Here is a 14327-nt window from a genome sequence, read left to right on the forward strand (position 1 = left end):
GCAGCACATGACAGGATGGGGGTGCAGGATGGGAGCAGCACCTGACAGGATGGGGACGCAGGATGGAGCAGCACATGACAGGATGGGGGTGCAGGATGGGAGCAGCACCTGACAGAATGGGGGCGCAGGATGGAGCAGCACATGTCAGGATGGGGGTGCAGGATGGGAGCAGCACATGACAGAATGGGGGCGCAGGATGGGAGCAGCACATGACAGAATGGGGGTGCAGGATGGGAGCAGCACATGACAGAATGGGGGCGCAGGATGAGAGCAACACATGTCAGAATGGGGGCGCAGGATGGCAGCAGCACGACAGGATGGGGGCGCAGGATGGGAGCAGCACATGACAGAATGGGGGCGCAGGATGGGAGCAGCACATGTCAGAATGGGGGTGCAGGATGGGAGCAGCACCTGACAGGATGGGGACGCAGGATGGAGCAGCACATGACAGGATGGGGGTGCAGCACATGACAGGATGGGGACGCAGGATGGGTGCAGCACATGACAGGATGAGGACGCAGGATGGGTGCAGCACATGACAGGATGGGGACGCAGGATGGAGCAGCACATGACAGGATGGGGACGCAGGATGGAGCAGCACATGACAGGATGGAGACCATATACCAATATAAATGCTCGCCACCCGGGCGTAGAACGGGTTCAATAGGTAGTCTAATATATAAAGCTGAGAGTGTGTATGTGCCACACCCACTCCACATAGCAACCAATCACTAAGCATCTTTCATTTCACCAGAGCTGTTTAAAAGATGAAAGCTGAGCTGCAATCGGTTGCTTTGAGCAACAGTTTTCCTTGTAGACCGTTGTAATAACTGAGGCCTATTATTCTTATCATTTTTATGGTGCCATTGTCCTTCTGTAAAGCTAGAAATAACACAATTCAGTACTGTGCCGGCACAGACCACCTTCTGCCACAGACTGCAGGGGGAGCTTAGAATCAGGAACTTCTTTGTCCGGCATGAAGAATCTCATTAACTTAAAAATTCAAACACAGATTAAAAAAAGAAACACAAGACGGATTTCTCCAAACCAGGTATCATTTTAACCGGTGTAACAGCGCCAACCTGACAATGTTGGCTCTGACAGGATGATATGAGATATTAGGGGTAGTAGTCCGGGGGCTCTGGCTGATGGGATGATGTGGGATATTAGAGTGAGTGTGGCTGTGCGGCATGGGTGGGGCTATACACTCAGATATATATATATATATATATATATATATATATATATATATATATATCACAGCAGCACATGTACTACATGAATTTAGGCCATGAGAAAACACAGACAAATATTCAAGATGAGTTATACTTCTCAAAAATATTTTTTTCACAAATTTTTCAAAAAAAATGTTTCCATAAAACTTACAGTAATAGATAAAATGAAGATTCTTAGCGCATAAATTTGCCAATTCATGTGTGCCCATCAACCATGGCAAGGTGATCTCCTTCTGATGGGTCCTACTCTACCATACATGCCACTTTTGGGCCACCAGCCTACAATGGACAAAACATGTAACTCTGGGCTAAACCTACAATTTATGGGCAAGTAGAGTTGATTACCGCCACCTGCAAGGTCAATGGGAGGAGTGCAAGATCAGCCTGGAGGCAGCCAGCATCCAGTGACTAAATAGAGAAAAAAAAAAACAACAACCAGCACTCCTAATGTGAACACGTGCAAGCTGCAAACTGCATCATATAGATAAAAAAGAACACAGCAGCACATGTACATGAAGTAGTTTGCAGATTGCACGTGTTCACATTAGAAGTGCTGGTTGTTTTTTGTTTCTCTCTCTCTCTCTCTCTATATATACACAATATATATATATATATATATATATATATATATATATATATACAGTACAGACCAAAAGTTTGGACACACCTCATTTAAAGATTTTTTCTGTATTTTCATGACTATGAAAATTGTACATTCACACTGAAGGCATCAAAACTATGAATTAACACATGTGGAATTATATACTTAACAAAAAAGTGTGAAACTGAAAATATGTCTTATATTCTAGGTTCTTCAAAGTAGCCACCTTTTGCTTTGATGACTGCTTTGCACACTCTTGGCATTCTCTTGATGAGCTTCAGGAGGTAGTCACCGGGAATGGTCTTCCAACAATCTTGAAGGAGTTCCCAGAGATGCTTATCACTTGTTGGCCCTTTTGCCTTCACTCTGCGGTCCAGCTCACCCCAACCATCTCGATTGGGTTCAGGTCTGGTGACTGTGGAGGCCGGGTCATCTGGTGTAGCCCCCCATCACTCTCCTTCTTGGTCAAATAGCCCTTACACAGCCTGGGGGTGTTTGGGGTCATTGTCCTGTTGAAAAATAAATGATGGTCCAACTAAACGCAAACCGGATGGAATAGCATGCCGCTGCAAGATGCTGTGGTAGCCATGCTGGTTCAGTATGCCTTAAATTTTGAATAAATCCCCAACAGTGTCACCAGCAAAGCCCCCCCACACCATCACACCTCCTCCTCCATGCTTCACGGTGGGAACCAGGCATGTAGAGTCCATCCGTTCACCTTTTCTACATCGCACAAAGACACGGTGTTAGGTGTCGAGTTCCCGCCTCTGCACAGGGGGAATCTCGGGCCATCTCCGCTGCGGTCTCCCATTCTTCTCCTGCCGCGGTGGAGCCTGCTCAGCGGAGACGTCGGTCCCAGCGTCTTGCTCAGTCCCACTCTGTACAAAGAGATACTGCTGCTTTTCCTGCTTCTGCCATTGAAGTCAGTGCTGGGCAGCGGCGAGCAGATGCTTCTGGGACTAAGTCCTGCTTTTCTCGTTCTGAGCATGCCCTGAGTAAGATCTCTTAGTGGAGATCGAGGGTCACATGGTCAGATACGGCACCTAAGTCCATTGGTCCTTTCAGGAAGGTCCTGTAGGTGCTAGGACTAAGTCCTGCCTCATGCCCAGGGCAAGATCTCTCAGTGGAGATTTAGGGTCACATTCTCAGGTATGGCAGTCTCTCATTGGTCCTTCTAGGAAGGTCTTTTACTTGCTGCAGCTATATAAGGCTCGCATGGCCGCACGGCCATGCGCTAGTATCAAATGTGTTTTGGCTCATGCCAGTGGATACTACACCACTCTGTTCTTATGTGGTCTGAAGCTGTTAGCATTGGGACTGTACACTCAGGCATGCAGCTAGCGTCAGTGGGGGCAATTAGCCTTGGCTTAGCATCTGGTTCCTTCATGTGTGCGGTTAGCACAGAAGAGTTCCAGAGCAAGCACAACCCTAGTTAAGGTATTAGTTTTGTGTACAGCGCGACTCTGTGAGGCAACAGAGTTAGTTACCAGTTCACACAGGGTGAAGCTTAACCCATGTGTGAGCTCAGAGTCCATCCGCCATTACTCAGCAGCAGATATCTCTGCACGATGGACCCCGGGCTGCTACCTACCTATTACTCGGTGCATTCTGCTAGCCCTAACACACGGTGGTTGGAATCAAAGATCTCGAATTTGGACTCATCAGACCAAAGCACAGATTTCCACTGCTCTAATGTCCATTCCTTGTGTTCTTTAGCCCAAACAAGTCTCTTCTGCTTGTTGCCTGTCCTTAGCAGTGGTTTCCTAGCAGCTATTTTACCATGAAGGCCTGCTGCACAAAGTCTCCTCTTAACAATTGTTGTAGAGATATGTCTGCTCTAGAATTCTGTGTGGCATTGACCTGGTCTCTAATCTGAGCTGCTGTTAACCTGTTATCCTCAGAGGCAGAGGTGACTCTTGGTCTTCCTTTCCTGGGGCGGTCCTCATGTGAGCCAGTTTCTTTGTAGCGCTTGATGGTTTTTGCCACTGCACTTGGGGACACTTTCAAAGTTTTCCCAATTTTTCAGACTGACTGACCTTCATTTCTTTAAGTAATGATGGACACTCGTTTTTCTTTTGCTGTTTTCTTGCCATAATACAAATTCTAACAGTCTATTCAGTAGGACTATCAGCTGTGTATCCACCAGACTTCTGCTCAACACAACTGATGGTACTGTATAAAAAATCATAATTTGTTATAACTAACCTCAGTTACTTACTATGCCCAGGCAACGCTAGGCTCTTCAGCTAGTATCATATAAATTTCGCAGACTACAATTGTCAGAAAAATCTAAGGATAGTAACATGGGTAGTTGACTCCAAGGAAGTGGAGGCCTGACGGTCTTTGAGGCCTACTGCTACAGGCAACACGCATGAAGGAGACCCAACCAAGAGTCTACATATTTTCAAAAAATTTTGGCAGACACCAACAAAGTGGCATCAATTGCAATAAAGTAGAATTAGTATAGCGGGTGACTGACGCCTCTTCTACTATAGCCAACCCAGCAGATGTAGACTGTAATGGGCAAGGTGGTGGAATCACTGTTCCATACCTCTCTGAAAGCCTAGAAAGGGCGCAACTAGGTGGCCTACCAAATCCATATTCAGAAAAGTGGCAGCAAGCGAAAACTGCAACCCAAGGAGGTACAATGACGTGGCACTAGGTGCTACTCCATGACTGACCTACAGAAGGTGGCAGCTGACCCCCTACAGTGGGTAAGCTGCTACGGCCCAAATGAGGGATGAAAAATGCAGGCAGGCACTGTAGAGACTCTGAAACCATGGGTGCAGATGGGACCGGCTGAGGAACAGAAAAGCACTGGCAGATGCGGGCTGGACTGGATGTTAAACAGATGGGCTCTGGCAGGTGCGATCTGGACCGGCTGATGGACAGAACAGAGAAGACAGGTATGAGCAGACAGGTAAGAACAGATGGTTACAGGGTAGACAAGCAGAAAGGTGGACCTGGGGAGCCTGACAATTAGCAAACATGCAAGGCAAACTAACATCATAGCTCAGGCACTTCCATATTGGAGGAGAAGCCTTAAACAGAAGGTGTCGCCCAGCTATAGGTTGGGAATACCTTAGGTTGATGCGGGCAGTCCCTTTAAGAGGGAGGGAGCGTGCGTGTGTGCCCTCTAAGCATAGTTCCCAGTCCTACAACCGAACCTTGGTGGACACCGACACATAGGGGGCAAGATGAGGAGGTGGTGTGTGAGTGGGAGACACTGAATGTTGTGTCTGTTAGGTACCAGGAGATTCAATCAAGGGTGCCAAGTCTGTCATGACAACAGGAAAGAAAGTCTGTAGTAAGAGGGAATGGTCCACTGTGTCAAAGACAGATGCCAGGTCCAGGAGAAGGAGGACAAACTCGTGTCGCTTTCATTTGGCGGTTAGTAGGTCATTCGTGACTTTAGCAGTTTCAGTGGAATGGTGCGGTCTGAAGTCAGATTGTAAGTGGTCGAAGAGGGAGCAAGAGGAGAGGTGTGAGAACGGTTCAAGATAGACGTGTTTGTTCCAGTAGTTGGAGGCATAGGGGGGTAATGATATGGGGCGAAAGGTATACAAAGAGGATGGGTCAAGGATGGGCTTTATGAGGATGGGTGTGATCGAGATATGTTTCAATCAGGGTGGAAGACACCAGTTGTTAGTGATGGGTTGAAGAGGTGGATTAGGCTTGTGAAGAAGACTGGTAAAGTTTGGAATGAGGTGGGACATTATTGTGTCAAGTTCACAGGTGGTGAGGTAAAGTCTTCAGCTGAGATGAGAGGGAGGGAAAACTGATGGACGCAGGAAAGAATTGAAAGTACTGAATAGCTGTTTAGGGTTGTGAGACAGGTATCATATGAGGGATTAGAATTCGGTTTGTTTTGCTGTGCCTATGACCAGCAGTGTCCACGGGTCTGTAGCTCGCAGGGGTGGCAAGGGTTGCCTAGCCTGGGCATTTTTTTGACACTGCAAAGGAGGAGCTAACTCATGTAATCTGCCAACTTTGCAAAAAAACTGAGTTGAGGTGAAAAGTGCAATAATTTGATTACTACATGTATGAACCTTTACATGCGCAATCAACATGCTTTACATGTGGGGAATCCCACTGCTCAAAAATGCAGACCAGTGGACCTCAACAACTATCAGTTGCCCCATCAATTGCATCTGCTGCTTCTTCCTCCTCCTCTGTTACCGTGACAACTATTGAGACGCAGGTCTTCGACCGCAGAACCTCGGGTACTTTACCGGCTCCAGTCACGCTGACTGAGAGCCAGCCATCAGCTGTAATGGAAGTGGGCATGCCTGCTGTTTTTGACCGATCTAAGAGAACGAGCACACCACAAGTTTCTCAATCCACCGTAACATCTCTGCCTGCACCTCTTTCACGGTCCAGCAGTTTGTCTGGTTCACCGTACTCCGTCGTCTCTCAGCACTGCAGCCAGCCCACGGTTATGCATTTGTGGTCATGTAAAAGATTGCTTCCTCCTACGCATGACAAAGCTAAGAGGTTGAACTCCACCTTCTCCAATCTGTTGGCCATGGAAATGCTGCCTTTCCACCTGGTAGAAACAGACGGTTTCCAAAAGCTGATGGCTGTCGCAGTCACCCAGTACGAATTGCCCAGTCACCATTACTTTTCTTAGAAAGCTGTGCCTGGGCTACACCAGCATGTCGCAGACAACATCACCCGTTCCTTCACTAAATCTCTGTCTGCCAGGGTGCATTTCACCACAGACACTTTGACGAGTGAGCATGGCCAAGGGCATTACATCTCGCTGACTGAGCACTGGGTGACTCTGGTGGCTGTGGGGAAAGGCGCTACTCCACAAGTCTGGGAATCCCCAAGGCTTGTAGGACAAACCTACATTTAACACTTGCTCTACTGCATCTGCCTCCTCCATCTCCTCTAGGACCTCCATCTGCAGCCTCAACCTCTGCCTTAACAAGACACGCGTTCCAACAGTGCAGAGCAAATCCCCACCACCTCCATACTGCGCAGCCAGGGCTCACCGCATTCAGGCAGTATTAGAATTGATATGCCTTGGAGATCGCAGTCATACAGCTGAAGAGTTGTGGACAGCTATCCAGGCTGAGTTTGATCAATGGCTGTCTCCACTGAGCCTGCATCCAGTGAAGGCCGTGTCCGATAATGGTGCGAACCTCGTGGCGGCCCTACTGCGAGGCAAGCTCACACACGTGCTTTGCATGGCTCACGTCCTCAACCTGGTGGTATAGCCTTTTCTCCACCACTATCCTGGCCCAAGTGTGTTGCTCCAGAAAGCATGTAAGCTGTGTGCTCATTTCCACAGTCCGCACCCCTCTGGTCATCGACTTGCATTGACACAGAGGTCTTTGTCCATGCCCAGTTAACAGGTTAATATGCGATGTGCCGACATGGTGGAATTCCACTCTGCAATGAGCACTGGCGCAGTATGTCATGTTGTATAGCCGGGGCCAACGCAGTATGGATGTGGCGTATATCACGTTTACAGAGTGGGCACAGATTAAGGACCTCTGCACCCTTCTGCACAGTTTTCAAATGGCTACTAAGATGGTTAACCCCTTTCTGCCATTGGACGTACTATTCCGTCCATGTGGGGTGGGCCCTACTTCCCAAGGACGGAATAGTACGTCCAGGGCGATCGGCTGCGCTCACGGGGGGAGCGCGGCCGATCGCGGCCGGGTGTCAGCTGCCTATCGCAGCTGACATCCGGCACTATGTGCCAGGAGCAGTCACGGACCGCCCCGGCACATTAACCCGCGGCACACCGCGATCAAACACGATCGCGGTGTGCCGACGGTGCAGGGAAGCATCACGCAGGGAGGGGGCTCCCTGCGTGCTTCCCTGAGACCCCCGCAGCAACGCGATGTGATCGCTTTGCTGCGAGGGTCTCTTACCTCCCTCCCTGCAGCAGGCCCGGAACCAATATGGCCGCGGCATCCGGGTCCTGCAGGGAGGGAGGTGGTTTACCAAGTGCCTGCTCAGAGCAGGCACTGTGAAGGCTGCAGCGCTCTGAGACAGATCGGTGATCTGACAGAGTGCTGTGCAAACTGTGAGATCACCGATCTGTGATGTCCCCCCCGGGACAAAGCAAAAAAGTAAAAAACATTTTTTCCAAATGTGTAAAAAAAAAATCCTAAATAATGAAAAAATATATATATATATTATTCCCATAAATACATTTCTTTATCTAAATAAATAAAAAAAAAACAATAAAAGTACACATATTTAGTATCGCTGTGTCCGTAACGACCCGACCTATAAAGCTGTCCCACTAGTTAACCCCTTCAGTAAACACCGTAAGAAAAAAAAAAAAACAAGGCAAAAAACAACGCTTTATTATCATACAGCCGAACAAAAAGTGGAATAACACGCGATCAAAAAGATGGATATAAATAACCATGGTACTGCTGAAAACGTCATCTTGTCCCACAAAAAACGAGCTGCCATATAGCATCATCAGCAAAAAATAAAAAAGTTATAGTCCTGAGAATAAAGCGATGCAAAAATAATTATTTTTTCTATAAAAGTTTTTATTGTATAAAAGCGCCAAAACATTAAAAAATGATATAAATGAGGTGTCGCTGTAATCGTACTGACCCGAAGAATAAAACTGCTTTATCAATTTTACCACACGCAGAACGGTATAAACGCCTCCCCCCAAAAGAAATTCATGAATTGCTGGTTTTTGGTCATTCTGCCTCACAAAAATCGGAATAAAAAGCGATCAAAAAATGTCACGTGCCCGAAAATGTTACCAATAAAAACATCAACTCGTCCCGCAAAAAACAAGACCTCACATGACTCTGTGGACTCAAATATGGAAAAATAATAGCTCTCAAAATGTGGTAACGCAAAAAATATTTTTTGCAATAAAAAGCGTCTTTCAGTGTGTGACGGCTGCCAATCATAAAAATCCGCTAAAAAAACCCGCTATAAAAGTAAATAAAAACCCCCTTCATCACCCCCTTAGTTAGGGAAAAATTAAAAAAATGTATTTATTTCCATTTTTCCATTAGGGTTAGGGTTGGGGCTAGGGTTAGGGCTAAGGCTAAGGTTAGGGTTAGGGTTGGGGCTAGGGTTATGGTTAGGGTTAGGGTTAGGGCTAGGGTTAGGGTTAGGGTTTAGATTACATTTACAGTTGGGATTAGGGTTAGGGGTGTGTCTGGGTTAGAGGTGTGGTTAGGGTTACTGTTGGGATTAGGGTTAGGGATGTGTTTGGATTAGGGTTTCAGTTATAATTGGGGGGTTTCCACTGTTTAGGCACATCAGGGGCTCTCCAAACGCGACATGGCGTCCAATCTCAATTCCAGTCAATTCTGCGTTGAAAAAGTAAAACAGTGCTCCTTCCCTTCCAAGCTCTCCCGTGTGTCCAAACAGGAGTTTACCCCAACATATAGGGTATCCGCGTACTCAATAAATTGGACAACAACCTTTGGGGTCCAATTTCTCCTGTTACCCTTGGGAAAATACAAAACTGGGGGCTAAAAAATAATTTTTGTGGGAAAAAAGATTTTTTATTTTCACGGCTCTGACGTTTTTAAACTGTAGTGAAACACTTGGGGGTTCAAAGTTCTCACAGCACATCTAGATAAGTTCGTGGGGGGTCTAGTTTCCAATATGGGGTCACTTGTGGGGGGTTTCTACTGTTTAGGTACATTAGGGGCTCTGCAAATGCAATGTGACACCTGCAGACCATTCCATCTAAGTCTGCATTCCAAATGGCGCTCCTTCCCTTCGGAGCCCTCCCATGCGCCCGAACGGTGGTCCCCCCACATATGGGGTATCAGCGCACTCAGGACAAATTGGACAACAACTTTTGGGGTCCAATTTCTCCTGTTACCATCGAGAAAATACAAAACTGGGGGCTAAAAAATAATTTTTTGGGGAAATTTTTTATTTTATTTTCACAGCTCTGCGTTATAAACTGTAGTGAAATACTTGGGGGCTCAAAGTTCTCACAACACATCTAGATAAGTTCCTTGGGGAGTCTAGTTTCCAATATGGGGTCACTTGTGGGGGGTTTCTACTGTTTAGGTGCATTAGGGGCTCTCACAAACGCAATGTGACGTCTGCAGACCATTCCATCTAAGTCTGTATTCCCAATGGCGCTCCTTCCCTTCCGAGCCCTCCCATGCGCCCAAACAGTGGTTTACCCCCACATATGGGGTATCTGCATACTCGGGACAAATTGTACAACAACTTTTTGGGTCCAATTTCTTCTCTTACCATTGGGAAAATAAAAAATTGGGGGCGAAAAGATAATTTTTGTGAAAAAAATGATTTTTTATTTTTACGGTTCTGCATTATAAACTTCTGTGAAGCACTTGGTGGGTCAAAGTGCTCACCACACCTCTAGATAAGTTCCTTAGGGGGTCTACTTCCCAAAATGGTGTCACTTGTGGGGGGTTTCAATGTTTAGGCACATCAGTGGCTCTCCAAATGCAACATGACGTCTCATCTCAATTCCTGTCAATTTTGCATTGAAAAGTCAAACGGTGCTCCTTCCTTCCGAGCTCTCCCATGCGCCCAAACAGTGGTTTACCCCCACATATGGGGTATCAGAGTACTCAGGACAAATTGTACAACAACTTTTGTGGTCCAATTTCTTCTCTTACCATTGGGAAAATAAAAAATTGGGGGCGAAAATATAATTTTTGTGAAAAAAAAAATGATTTTTTATTTTTACGGTTCTGCATTATAAACTTCTGTGAAGCACTTGGTGGGTCAAAGAGCTCACCACACCTCTAGATAAGTTCCTTAAGGGGTCTACTTTCCAAAATGGTGTCACTTGTGGGGGGTTTCAATGTTTAGGCACATCAGTGGCTCTCCAAACGCAACATGGCGTCCCATCTCAATTCCAGTCAATTTTGCATTGAAAAGTCAAATGGCGCGCCTTCGCTTCTGAGTTCTGTCATGCGCCCAAACAAAGGTATCAGCGTACTCAGGACAAATTGTACAACAACATTTGGCGTCCATTTTCTCCTGTTACCCTTGGTAACATAAAACAAATGGGAGCTGAAGTAAATTTTTTGTGAAAAAAAGTTAAATGTTCATTTTTATTTAAACATTCAAAAAATTCCTGTGAAGCACCTGAAGGGTTAATAAAGTTCTTGAATGTGGTTTTGAGAACCTTGAGGGGTGCAGTTTTTAGAATGGTGTCACACTTGGGTATTTTCTATCATATAGACCCCTCAAAATGACTTCAAATGTGATGTCCCTAAAAAAAAATGGTGTTGTAAAAATGAGAAATTGCTGGTCAACTTTTAACCCTTATAACTCCCTAACAAAAAAAAATGTTGGTTCCAAATTGCGCTGATGTAAAGTAGACATGTGGGAAATGTTACTTATTAAGTATTTTGTGTGAGATATTGTTAAAAATGATTATCTCGCAAAAATATCTAATCAGGACTATTCACCAGGTGCTTACTCTTAAAAGAAAAATGTCACGGTATTCTCATGAAAAATATAGTGGTTTATTGAATTGTCCATAGGAAAACCACATTGCAGCAATAACATAAAAGTAGATGAAATAGTTACAGATTGTCCATGTGTAAATATCAGAGCTTGTCTTGTTACTCATCTTTCCCAAGGCCCTGAATGGTAAAACCGTCTGTCTGTGTGAAGTCGGAAATCATCATGGCTATCAGCTGTTGTTCCTTCTTTGTCCGACGTCCATGGTGAAGGCAGGGGTGACCGTCCCACGTGACAAAAGACCCCCACACCCTCCTAAGAGACGTTTATATACATTTCCTACAGATCACGTGTTCTCTGTATATGGTGATAACTTATACTCTGAGCTACATACACAGAAATAGCTTTTGGTAGTGTCTGCAAGAAACCATGTGCTCGGTACAGGATTGAGAATAATTCAATTAATTAATATTTAACACATATCTCTGTGATTTAATTGCATAAAAATTCAAAGTTGGAAAATTGCGAAATTTTCTAAATTTTTGCCAAATTTCCGTTTTTTTTCACAAATAAACGCAGGTAATATCAAAGAAATGTTACCACTATCATGAAGTACAATATGTCACGAGAAAACAATGTCAGAATCACCGGGATCCGTTGAAGCGTTCCAGAGTTATAACCTCATAAAGGGACAGTGGTCAGAATTGTAAAAATTGTCCCGGTCATTAACGTGTAAACCACCCTTGGGGATAAAGGGGTTAACTAACAACGCCGTCATCACTATTCCAGTCATACAGAGGGGTATCTAGGGGGAGACAGCCGGGGCATGTGCCGCGGGTGCAGCCGGCGGAGGGCACAGTTGGGCCGCCTAATGTGGCGGTGCGCAGTGTCTCCACCGGCGGCTGCATTCTTCCACCCCCCTGGACTGTGAGTCAGCTATTCTCTGTGCCAACTGTCAAGCTGACCGCCAGCATAGAGAAGCTGCAGCGCGCCGGCTCCCAGGGATCAATTGTACTCGCATCTTACAGACGTGACTACAATTGAATCTCTGACTGCTGGGTCAGAGCGACGCGAGTAGCATGATCAGGTCATGTGATCACGCTGCTGACGTCACTCGCCGTCGCTGCAGAGAAGCAGATGGGTGGTAAGTGCTCCAGTGGAGCTAAAGACACCGAAGATTAAGTGCATGGGGGAGATTTAATGTGTGTGGGGGATGAATTTGAGTGAGGATGGGGGATTTATTGTGTGTGGGTAGAATTGGAGTGGGGATAATAATAAAAATCTTTATTTATATATAGCGCCAACATATTCCGCAGCGCTTTACAGTTTAACAATTTCAAACACAACAGTCAACAACGTTAACAATACAATAAAGCACAATAAGCCGCCCCTGCTCGTGAGAGCTTACAATCTACAATGAGGAGAGGGAGATACAAAGTACAGGTGTGTATTTACAATGATGTATTTACAATGAGGGTCCGGCCATCTTCAGGGGGTGGGGGATAGATGGAGATAGTGAATGGGCTACACACACACAAACATAAAATGACTTTGATTAGTGAACGTGGTAGGTAGCTCAGAACAAATGTGTTTTGAGCGAGCGCCTAAAACTATGCAAGTTGTGGCTGGTCCTAATATCTTGGGGTAGAGCATTCCAGAGGATTGGTGCAGCGCGGGAGAAGTCTTGGAGTCGGGAGTGGGAGGTATGGATTACTGCAGAGGTTAGTCGAAAGTCATTTGCAGAGCGCAGAGGTCGGTTAGGCCGATAGACAGAAATGAGGGAGGAGATGTAAGGGGGGCCGCACTGTGGAGAGCTTTGTGGGTGAGAACAAGTACTTTGAATTGTATCCTGTAATGAATGGGTAGAGCGGACACGTCCGAGTAACGATTAGCCAGATGGACGACCCTGGCTGCTGCATTAAGGATGGACTGGAGAGGGGAAAGTCAAGTGAGGGGGAGGCCAATTAATATAGTGTTACAGTAGTCCAGGCTGGAGTGGATCAGGGCGACAGTGAGGGTTTTTGTTGTTTCCATGGTGAGAAAAGGGCGGATTCTAGAGATGTTCTTTAGGTGTAAGCGGCACGAGCGGGCAAGAGATTGTATGTGGGAGGTGAAGGAGAGATCGGAGTCAAACATAACACCCAGACAGCGCGCCTGCTGCCGGGGTGTTATTATGGTGCCACCCACGGAGAGGGAAATGTGAAATTTAGAGAGGTTAGTAGATGGTGGGAGCAGAAGAAGTTCAGTTTTGGAGAGGTTGAGTTTCAGATAGAGAGCAGACATGATGTTGGAGACTGCGGACAGTCAGTGGCGTTCTGTAGTACAGGGGGGGTAAGGTCAGGGGATGACGTGTATAGTTGCGTGACATCAGCGTAAAGATGGTACTGAAAGCCAAATCTGCTGATGGTCTGTCCAATTGGGGCCGTGTAGAGGGAGAAGAGAAGGGGGCCAAGGACTGAGCCCTGAGGTACCCCGACAGCGAGAGGAAGAGGAGATGAAGTGGAGCCAGCAAACAAAACACTGAAGGAGCGGTCAGAAAGGTAGGAGAACCAGGAGAGAGCAGTGTCCTTAATGCCTAGTGACTGGAGCCTAGAGAGTAGGAGAGGGTGGTCAACAGTGTTGAAAGCTGCAGAAAGGTCGAGAAGAATGAGCAGAGAGTTGTCACCATTGCATTTTGCTGTCAGAAGGTCATTGGTCACTTTGATGAGTGCAGATTCTGTCAAATATAGGGGGCGGAAACCAGACTGTGAAGGGTCTAGGAGGGAATGAGTAGAGAAGTAACGGGTAAGGCAGGAGTAGATCAGGTGCTCCAAGAGTTTAGAGATGAAGGGGAGATTGGAGACTGGTCTGTAGTTATTTGTGCAGGATCGGTTGAGGGCGGGTTTCTTTAGTAATGGAGTAATGATAGAGTGTTTGAAGGAGGATGGGAAAATGCCTGAGGAGAAGGAGAGATTAAAGATTGTAAATAGGTGAATTGTGACAACTGGAGAGAGAGACTGGAGGAGATGAGAGGGAATGGGGTCAGTAGTGAATGTAGTCGGACGAGAAGAAGAGAGGAGCTTGGAGACTTCTTCTTCTGTGATGGGAAC

This window comes from Ranitomeya imitator, chromosome 3 (assembly GCF_032444005.1).
Source record: "Ranitomeya imitator isolate aRanImi1 chromosome 3, aRanImi1.pri, whole genome shotgun sequence".
In the NCBI taxonomy this organism is placed as follows: Eukaryota; Metazoa; Chordata; class Amphibia; order Anura; family Dendrobatidae; genus Ranitomeya; species Ranitomeya imitator.